We start from the raw sequence: 11,613 nt of genomic DNA, 5'->3' as shown, positions 1-11,613 counted from the left end.
TTATAAGTTTAGGATTTATTCTGCAAAAAAATACAAACATCCAGTTACAGATTTATTTGCTCCATTTTCTCATTCATCACATATAAGCACCATCATGTCAGTGATACATCTTAAAATGGTAGTATCTGTACTTGTACTAGTATTTGTTCAATAACGTATGTATCGTCATATCACCCTATCTTCTGACTGTCATCCTTCTTTCTCAATCGACTTTCAATGTTCTACAAAGTAGAGTAGAAGGTCATGAAAAAGCAATATGTTTTTGAGAATATTAGAAAGTATGATAATGCAATTTACTTTCTCTACCTCGATACATCAGAAACCCAACACTGAGCGGATAAGAAAATTTGCACAGAGAACAAATGCAAGATTTTGCAAGATTTTTGCAAGATACAGAACAAATCAACTTAAGCTAGGTTATAGGTATAATATTCTAAAATGTTCAAACAGTAATATAATGATTAAACTTTTGCTTCATTTTTGTGAGCCAAAAGCCCTGCTAATCATTGTATGAGCTAGTTTAGCCTGTTTAGACTAGCTTTAAGAAAGGAGTCGTGTGTTCAACAACAGCAAAACTCTAACAGACAACTTCCAAACCGCTTGTTGAAAGAGTCTAGAGCTATTTTTGTGCCTGCTACATATTGCATAAAATGATGCTTGGTAGGCTAAGAGATGAGGTATTAAGGGACTCCATGCGAGTGCCAAGAAAGTGGCCGAAGATGAACTGACAACTTAGCTGATAACACAAAGCCTCAACAGCTACACAAGACAAAGCTCCCATGCTGCAACAAGATTTATGCTCTCTTGAATCTTGAGCCAAAACTTGGCACATGAAATTTAATCCACAAAAATATTACCATCTCTCTATTGGCAAGTCGTCTTTGCCGATGAATACAAATAACTTTCTCATCTTATATGATCACCATCTTCAAAGTGTGACTTCTAATCCTTATTTTGTGGTAGAGTTGCAGAATGATCTGAAATTTAATCAACATATTTTTAAAATTGAATCCGAGGAAGAGCAATTAATCGGCATGCTTACAATGGTTCTGAAAGATGCAGATCAAAAGACAAGAAAGATAGCTGATACATCACGAGTTAGACCTGGTCCTGAGTATGGCTGCATGGTTTGGGACCTTTACCTTACAAAGGATATTACTTTACTAAAGTGAACTCAAAACGCTGCACTGAGATTTTTGTATAGACAAAAAAGCAGAGTTAGTTTTCTTCAACTATGAGAAATTAATTATTTTGTAACCTTGAAAGACAGATGAGTTAAACTTTGTCATAATGTTTTTAGTAAAATTCTGGGTGGTGATATTGACTTATTGATCAGGACCAATATCAATATACCAATATTGACATTGGTCCCATTCGCTACCTGGGACTTGTAATTTAGATGTTGCGTACAAAGCTACATACATGGAAAATGGTAGCGTACAGCCTGCTACACGGTATTGGCGTTTCATAATTTACAGTTTTAGACTAATTGTACTGCTCAGAGGATGAAATTTTTAATGTAATGTTACTTATCACAATTAGCCATCCTAAGACAAGCAGTTTTAACTCATGATTCAACCTTTCGATCAATCAACCTTGCTTGCAACACAAAATAATAAAACCACGACATAATTATATACATGTAATATATATTATGTATGTGGTATAATATACCAAATATATAATATTACTACTACTATGTATATATTAGCAATGCATAAGACATTGCTAAAACAATGTTTTACAAAGCAAGCTAAAACAAAGCAATGCGTAAAACATTAAAAGTGACCAGAAGAATGGAACAATTTAGTTATAAAACAACTATTTATTTTTTTGTTATTTATTCGCAAATAATCATACTATTTTGTCTCATTCATTTACCCACACTCGTTTGACTATTAAATTACTATAAGCAGACAGACCAATGCCCAATATATCGAATTATTAATACTAGTTCACCGTTAGTTGCAGACTTGTTGTATATTGTTAGAGTTATTATATCTTTATTAATTAGTAATTGATAATCAGTCTGGATAAGAGTTGTCTACCCTTCTTCCCATGATGCTACAAGACCTTCCCATGATGCAACCAAGAACAGCACTTCCTGAGGATCTGATGAAATGCTAGAACGCTAAATAAATTACGACTGTAACTTTAATCTTTAACGATTGACATCGTCTAGATAGTTTAGGGCTGGCCAGCCATTAGGTTTCATTATCAACTAACCAGACAACATTTAGGTAATTATCACAACTTATAACATGGTGGCAGCAAAATACATCAAGATTTGCTGATTGATGAGAACCCAGCCAAGTAATATATTTTGAATATCAGCTGATTAGGCCTGCTTCTTATTTGTTTTCCAATTTCTGTGTACTGCTTGTGTGTTGCTATGGATGGTTTTGGATTAACCTCACCGGCTGAGCTGTGCATGGATGGAAATTTGGCGGAAAACTGGAGGAAATGGAGGAGGAATTTTGAAAATTATTTGGATGCAATAAACCTCATTGCTGGGCCTGCTGATGAAAATGGGGCTTGGCCGCCGGCAAATAATGCAATATGGAGGAGACAAATAGCTATACTACGACATTGCATTGGCGAAGATGCTGTGGAAATATTAGATCAATTTGAATTTGATGAGGAGGCAGAGCCACCTGAAGTTAGGACTCGCCTTCCTGATGTCTTGGCAAAATTTGAAGGTTACTTCAACCCGAGGAGAAACCTATTGTATGAATGGTATGTTTTTATGTCTTTGACTCAAACCGAAGGTGAACCTATTGATATGTTTGTTAAAAGGCTAAAAACTCAAGCTAATAAATGTGAATTTGCTGAGCAACGAGACATGATGATATTAGTACGCTGTGTGTTTGGAATAAAAGATCAGAGGCTCAAGGAAAAATTGTTGCAAAATAGAGACGTAAACCTGAACAATGCCATTGATATGATCCGAGCATCAGAAGTCACAAAAAATCAATTAGCTGAAATGGCTAGTGAAAAAGTGGTGGCAGTTGTAAACAGAAGCAACGGAACAAGTAAAGGACCTCCTATACCAGCGCCTAGGAAAATTATTGACTGCAAATTTTGTGGTTATGACCACTTTAAAGGGAAATGTCCTGCCTATGGAGAGACATGCAATAAATGTGGCTTGAAAAATCATTTTAGAAAAAAGTGTACTGGTACCAAGAAGGAAGTAAATTCAGTCACGGTAAAAAGATCGGATATTGGGGTTAGTGACCTATTCATTGGAATGATAGCCAACGATAGAGATTCGAAAAAAGGATGGTATAAATCATACAAACTTTCACATGATTCTGTTTCAAAACAAATCCTTTTTAAAGTAGATACTGGTGCACAGGCAAATGTTTTACCATTGAAGTATGCCAAAGATCTGAAGGCTATCATACAAAAAAGCACTGCAAGACTTATAACATATTCCAATGATGTCCTACCAAATGCTGGCAAAACCACGCTAAAGCTAAATACTGACAAAACAGAAGATGAACTCGTATTTGAGCTCGTTGACGAGGATGTTGTACCGATATTAGGCCTTCAAGCATGTGTGGAACTGAATATAGTCAAGAGAATTGACAGTGTTAACAACCAAGCCATTTTAGAGGAGTATGCAGATTGCTTTCAGGGAATGGGCTGTCTCGAAAAAAAACATACTATTAGGGTAAATTCTGAAGTGAAACCAGTTATCAACAGAGCAAGACGCATACCTCTGAGTATGGTAGACAAAGTGAAAGCTGAGCTAGACAAAATGGAAGCCAATGACATAATTGCCAAAGTTGACCAACCAACACCATGGGTAAACAGTATGGTGGTGGTAGAGAAACGAGATGGCAGTGTCAGAATATGTCTAGATCCAAAAGAGTTAAATAAAGCGATTCTTCGTGAGCATCATCATATTCCAACGCTAGAAAACATATCATTCAAGTTCACAGGAAAATCTGTTTTCACCATTGTAGACATGAAAGCAGGATACTGGCATGTTCCACTCGATCGCCAATCACAGCTACTTACAACTTTCAATACGCCATTTGGCAGGTACTGCTACAAGCGTCTACCCTTTGGGATTAACTCTAGTGCAGAGGTATTTGAAAAGAGAGTCGAAGAAGTATTTGGTGACCTTGATGTTTGCATCTATTTTGATGACTTGATTATTGCTGGTACAGACCAAGAAGATCATGATAGAAAACTCAGAAGATTGCTACAACGGGCAAGAGAGAACAACATTAAATTTAACAAGGACAAAATTCAACATAATCAGTCGGAAGTTAACTATTTGGGCCACATTGTGTCCAAGCATGGGCTAAAACCTGATCCAGAAAAGGTCAGAGCAATCAAGCAGATGCCAAACCCAGTAGACCGACAAGGAATTCAAAGGCTCATGGGATCACTTAATTTTCTGAGAGGATATATTCCAAATATATCAAAGGAAACTCAACCAATTAGAGACCTACTAAAGAAAGACACTCCATGGGTATGGGGCAATCAACAAGAAGAGGCTATGACTAAAATAAAAGCTGTTCTAACTAATGAACCAGTTCTGAAGTATTTTGACACAGAAAAAGACATTGTTTTGCAAGTTGATGCTTCTCAGGGTGGTCTAGGAGCAGTTTTGCTTCAAGCGAATCAACCAGTAGCTTATGCCTCACGGGCTCTAACTAAGACTGAAGAGGGCTATCCACAAATTGATAAAGAGTTGCTAGCTATAGTATATGGGTGTGAAAAATTTAACACTTATACTTATGGACGTGGAATTGATGTTCAGACAGATCACCAACCTCTGGTCTCCATTGTTCAGAAACCACTTTGCAAAGCATCACCTAGACTACAGAGACTTCTTGTAAGATTACAAAGATACAGAGTTGAAAAGATCCACTACGTGCCTGGCAAATATCTATACTTAGCTGACACTCTGTCACGGGCATATCTCAAGGGCATCAGCGATAACATTGAAGATGATGTTGTCATGATTCACTCACTTCAGTTAGAAGAGTCCGCCAAAGAAGAATTAAAGATGCATTATGCCATGGATGATACCATGAAACTCCTAACATCGGCAATTCTAAGTGGTTGGTGTTGGGCTGTAAAAAAACAGGTTCCAATTGAGTTACAGCCATATTGGGGTGTACGTGATGAGTTATATCTCAGTGATGGATTGATTTACAGAGGTGAGCGTCTAGTGATCCCTAAGTCTCAGCAACGCCCATACCTCACGAAGCTTCACTCAGGACACTTGGGAATGGATAAATGCATCGAGAGAGCGAAACAAAGCATGTACTGGCCTGGCATGAATCAACAGATTAAGCAACTTGTAGCTGAGTGTCCTATATGCCTGAGAAACCACTATGTTTTGGATCTAAACTTCCGAGGAAAGGAAGGATGTTGTATATTGTTAGAGTTATTATATCTTTATTAATTAGTAATTGATAATCAGTCTGGATAAGAGTTGTCTACCCTTCTTCCCATGATGCTACAAGACCTTCCCATGATGCAACCAAGAACAGCACTTCCTGAGGATCTGATGAAATGCTAGAACGCTAAATAAATTACGACTGTAACTTTAATCTTTAACGATTGACATCGTCTAGATAGTTTAGGGCTGGCCAGCCATTAGGTTTCATTATCAACTAACCAGACAACATTTAGGTAATTATCACAACTTATAACAAGACTATTAATTAATTACAAACTATCAATAAATAATAATTCATAGTACAACGAATGGTACTACCACCCTAAGGTGGTGATGATTTTATCAGACTCAAAGCATCTACCAAAGCTTTGAGATTTTAAGCACACATCTTAGCGTTTTTGTGGCTCCGAACAGCCACCAGTAGTAATAGTAGCAGTGGTAGTAATCGTTAAGAAAGCCAAGAAAGGAAAGGAGATAATAAATTGTTTTTATTTTACACTTCCACGATTTTCGTTCTGATTGATAGATGACTTTAATCAATAGTATGTTTTTCAATCAATGTTAAGTGAAAACACTATTATTGCATTACTTTTTACCATTTTTCTTCAACAATCAATGGTATGCACCATCTCCATAACTGTAGACGTAATCTCCAGGAAGTGTAGACGTAACCTCCAGGAAGTGTAGACGTAACCTCCAGGAAGTGTAGGCGAAACCTCTTGTAGCCGAATCCTCTTGTAGGCGTAATCTCTGTAACCCTTTTTATGCAATCATCAAAATATGCTGCATGGGCGAAAGTTCAGAATCAGAATGGAGTTTTCTCAGCAAAATCCACAATATGAAGCAAAAAGCGTGAGAGCTCATTTATTAATATGTCATAACTTTCTTTTTTATACATATTCGTGTATATTTACTTATTATTCTATAATAAAAATACAAAAGCCACAAGTATATAGGCCTACATTTATTCAGTGCAACCTACGACCTCCCATCGGATATCCCTTATAGTACGAGGCCAAAAAGAATTAAAAAGTGCGTTTGTTTAAGTTGTTGGTACAAGAAGACCCGAGGGTTGATGGGTATCATGTGAGTGTTTTGGTGCGTTATTTTATGTATCTCGCATAACCTCACTAGATTTTACTCTAAAAAACAAAGACACTCTTTTTTTCTCTGATATTGTCTCATTATTGCTAATGAAACAATGTCTGTGTTTTCCCGTAGCTTTGAAAAACTAACCTGATTTCTCAATCTAAATATGAAGCGCAGTACTTTGTTTTGCTTTTTTCCAATTTATTTATATCTTCCTTTAGGTATGGATCCCGAACTTGGCATCCATATTCTAGTCCAGGTTTTATCAAAGTTTCATAGGCAACCTTTCTTGTTGTTGTATCTGCAGATTTTAACACTCTGCGCAACATGCCTAATAGTCTAGAGGCTTTAGCCCCTATGTTACTTTTGTGTCTATCCCATTTAAGGCTACAACTAAATTCAATGCCTAGATATGGATGTGAATTTACACAAGTTGTTTAAATATTTGCATATGCTTAATAATAAACATGATTTGGACAACCAGATTTAAAAATTACTAGTTTTTTGTGATTTTATTTGCTACTTATGAGTGAAAATATTTACGGAAGTGTTAGCGGCTTGTTCTTTGCTTCTGCTTTACGTATCTTCACATTGTTTGTGATGGTCGTCCACTAAATGGTTACTGTTTAGTCACACTAAACATAAACAATTTAAGTTTGCTTGTCAAAAATGCTGCTCTGGGTGAATTGGACACTCTAGTCGTTTTTATATTTCACACGCCTATAATACTTTTTTCATGATTATTTATATTTTTTAATGATATCACTTTGCCCTTATCAATATGTTAATCAATTAATACACATTGGCATTTAGTTTATCTATGTATAATATTTATTGAGGTTAGCATGAGAATGAAAAATTCTGTCGACCTCACTGTTACTAGAAAAAAACTGAATGGAACCTAAATGAGTATACATATGATATGTGTAAGGATCGGGTACACTATGTATGTAAGCAATTAAGTAAGGGATGAAGTAGAATATATTAAACTGTATATACATGAGATAGGAAAAGCTATACATTTGATTTGGTTATTGAACTAAAATTCGAATTAATTGATTGTACTAATGGATATATGTAGAAAAGTTTATGCATCCCGGGAGACTCCCTACTCCATCATTCAAGAGCCAGCTATGGCCTAAAAATGTAGTTGGCCCATTTTTATTAACAAAGGAAAAAAACAAGAATATATACACACAAACACACTCCCACTTATATATACGTTCACACCTATACATGTGCTCATAGACATACATATATATACGCAATAAAAACAGTTATAAAAAAAACTATGCTGGAGCAAGAAAACTGGTGTCAGTATGTTTCAAAAATTAGTTAACCAGCTGGAGAACAGATCTCCTCCTTCATGATATTCCTCCAGTTATATTTCAAAGAGTTTTTACTATTTTCTTTATTAGTAGAGGTAGTAATGTAAGTAGTTAGACCTCAGACTTCTGTGGGAGTTTTGTTGCTCCGTCTACCTGATGATATAGTCATATAAATTGTTGTGCTGAGTCTGACTGATATCTTTCCCATCAAAACTTTATAAAAGAAATAGTGACGACTGGCCAAAGTATACAAGTTTAATAACATTCGACCATCTGTGACTGAAAAGATCCTAGGGGCTTTACAAATTTTTTGAAATTGTCTTATTATGGCAAGACTATCCAATTGGACAATGTTTTGTTAACAAAAGTAAGTAAAGTGTTGCAGTAGTCCTGTCTACTTCTTACAATAGAGACGCAAATTAACTTTGCATCCTCTGTTGAAATAAGATGCCTAATTTTTCTGAAAGCGACGAGGAAGTGTCTTGCTTTACTGACTGTAGCATTATTGTGGGACTTGAAACTAAGATCTAGGTCATGAGTGACACCGAGTAACTTTATGCTCGAATGAATAGGAATGTCAGTAGCATCAAGTTTTAGGGTATAGGTGTTATTTATCGTATAATCAATATCGATCAATATATGTATATCAATTATATATGGTATCAATCGAGTGATTGGAAAAAATAACTGCATCAGATTTGTCTATGCAAAGAGTATTTTTCTATGTGGTTTAAAACTGTATCATGGTTTAAAGATGTATCATGTGTACTGTAGTGTTATTGTGCGGAAGTGATATTAGATGATGGTTTATGATTTAGAGCTTGAAACAATTCAAACTTATTACTACGGTTTTCACACGCCTACCCTGTAAGTGCAAAAAACTGTCCACACTAGAAGTGCTAATAAAGTAATCAAACAGCATAATAATGCACTAATACAACATGTATGACTGATCTATGTTTAGTTTAGTATCTCATAACATTGAAGCCTATCAACTGAAAGTGACAGATCTAAAACACCAAATGGCAAAGGTGTTGATTGTAAGCAGAATAATAGAACGATGTAAACCAACAAAAGAAATATATCATATAAACAGTATGAGAAATACGACAAACAGTATGAGAAATACAATGTTCGAACAATATGGAGTATCGTGTGAATGAATGTTTAGTTTAATGAAAGGTTTAAGTTGTGAGCTCAATGTTGACTATGATGAGGATCATACTAAAATTAGCAACACTTCTTACCACCGAGTCTGCATGGCATAAATATTCTTAATGGTTCGATACTAGATGTTTTTGATAATGATTGTAAGCCGTATTATTGTATTCTTGGACATATGTGTATTGTGATATTTGTAAAATGTTGTTAAAAAAGCAGGCTTCCTTATGCAAATTAAACACTGAGATGACTTAGTCATGTCTGAGAGGCAAAGGGTGTCATAAATCAGTATATTAATCACGAAACATAATTATTTGATGAAGTATTAATGGTCATGGTCCAATGTCATAATCTTGCAGTAGTTTAGAGGCATCTACCCTTCAACATAAGCTCACTGTTTTTTATGTTATGTAATACAATCGTTGTCAAGTGCTGTCTTTTATTAGTATTATTATTTGCATATTAAAAAACAGCTTTCTGCTATTATTTTCTATGCCAAGTTTTTTAGACAATAGATTACCTTACCCAAAAGAATGTAAGCATAATTTGGTGTACAATTGAAACATCACAATCAATTTGGTCACTTTATCTTACATAATCTTTAAAATGCCAATCAAGAACATTCAATGAGGAAGAAAATGGCTTACAACTCAGAGTTGCTTGAAGTGGAAGTGGTTTAAGCAGCAATGAATATTGACAAATGAGCCCGATTAGGAATGATTGATGATGGAAATTGATTAACTTTCAGATGAAACTATAACTGTTATTTCCCGAGTGAAACTTCTATAAAATACTCCACAAGTTTGCTTCTCGCACATTAATAAAATGTCCAGACGAATGTCTTTCACATTGTTCATACATGCCTCATGGACAACTTTTGCTGCTTCTACTCACAATTTAATGCCTTTTATTAATTGTTTACTATATTTACCCATGATGCTTTTACTTCTAAAAAGAAATGGCAATGCTTCAATTTTTAAGGCACAGATACAGCAAGGGTTAAAAATCAAGTTTCTATTAATTTAAGACTTTTTCCTAGTAGTTTTGGTAGCAATGAACAAAAGCCTAGGTCGAGTTTGGTTATTTTAATTCATTTTTCATAAAGGTTAGCTATTGTGCAAATACTAAGATATATCTTATTAATATTATATTATGCTATATAAGATATACTGAGCTAAAGCAAAGTTTTTGATGTCAGAAGCTTAGAGATGCATCTGATGCTAAAAAGCTTAAAACAGAAAAGGATCAACCATGGCCAACCAAATCTTGCATTTAGATGGGTAATTAATATTAGCAAGTGCAACAGTCCATTTATCGCCTCACAACCAGTTGAGGAAATTGAAATTCAAAATTTAACAATTGGAATCATTCAACACAATTTTTAAAGTTTAGACTGCTAGCTTTGGTTGCTTCAGAATGTATCACTTTCGCTGGCATATGGCCACCTCCTTACTATTTCATCCTCACTTTCAGGAGCAATGCACTTGCATCATTGCCTCAGAAAGCATGGGTATTGTTTTCCTCCCAAAAAGCCTCATACCTCGCTCTGCTCCACTCAGTAATTACAACATGTGTTGAGTGTTAATTAGCTGGTTTATCATCAACATACATTTTACATGTGGTCGTATAGGTAGCACTCATAATCATATGGCTAGTTTAACACAGGTTATCTTTCGCAGAGTGAGCTCAATAAATATTATAAAATACTGAATAAAAATTGTTTTGTGGAATGGTATTCAGTAAAATCATTTTACCGTACACGAAAATTGTACAACTTTTTTTTCACTTTATTTCCCAATTAAGCAAGCAAATTTAGTCAGTTTCGTGCTGTAGTGACCCTGTGTGACCTATCTCCTACCTGATAGCGGGTTTGTAATTTATGAGAGCGATATTTGAAGAGCTTGCAACAGCATAAATCGTTCAATTGTTATTAGTGTGCCTCTACTTTCGTCCACTCAGGAGATACTATGCTTATGGTCAGTAGTGATGTTATAAACTATGAAATGCTTCCAGTACTTATTAATCTGTAGCAATTGCTCATTAAAGTTTTAATGCAGATGTACATCAAGAACATATCCTAATTATCATATGCTGTCTGCTCTAGAAAGGCATTAATGGGCCTAATTATAAGCAGCAATGCTTTACGTCGCCCGTGTCTTTTGGGATCAATGGCTGCATCATGTTTGGAGAAACTTTTTAATCCAGGAAGACCGAGGGACTGGAGCAGGGTTGTTGACGACTATTCCATAACAAAGAGCGGCCGGTAACCCAGTGGTCTAAGACGGCTGGCCTGCCAACAACAGTTTGAGGTTCAATTCCCACACAAGGCCACTGGTAGTGACAAGAATGACATCCAACCTTACATTACTCTCTACAACTGGTCATGTCTCCAGTCCTTGAGCTTCCCTTGTCAGAGGACTCTGACATGTCCAGAGCCATTGTGCAATAATGCTCAAAAAACATGTACAGCCTCAGACATCCTACTTGACCATTGAGGGTTGGGCACACACTCGACACAGTTGAGTCTGTGCCCAACCCTCATGTTATGGCATAGAACATGCCCAACCCTTTGTAGGCTAAAGCTATTCTGTAGGCCAACTAATAATATCCACA

The 11,613-nt window shown here is 35.7% G+C and overlaps 1 long non-coding RNA gene across 1 annotated transcript; it reads right to left on the bottom strand.

Annotated features, from left to right (window-relative positions):
* On the bottom strand, window positions 1-6,176 carry LOC137388692 (uncharacterized). Its single transcript, XR_010977995.1, has 3 exons — window positions 6,019-6,176; window positions 858-977; window positions 1-221 (listed from the first exon to the last, which is right to left on the bottom strand). It is a non-coding gene; the product is annotated as an uncharacterized lncRNA (long non-coding RNA).
* Window positions 6,177-11,613: the final 5,437 nt, after the last annotated feature.

Source organism: Watersipora subatra, chromosome 2 (genome assembly GCF_963576615.1).
Source record: "Watersipora subatra chromosome 2, tzWatSuba1.1, whole genome shotgun sequence".
NCBI classification, from domain to species: Eukaryota; Metazoa; Bryozoa; class Gymnolaemata; order Cheilostomatida; family Watersiporidae; genus Watersipora; species Watersipora subatra.
The sequence above is the reverse complement of the archived record's forward strand: the minus strand, read 5'-3'. Positions and strand labels throughout refer to the sequence as shown.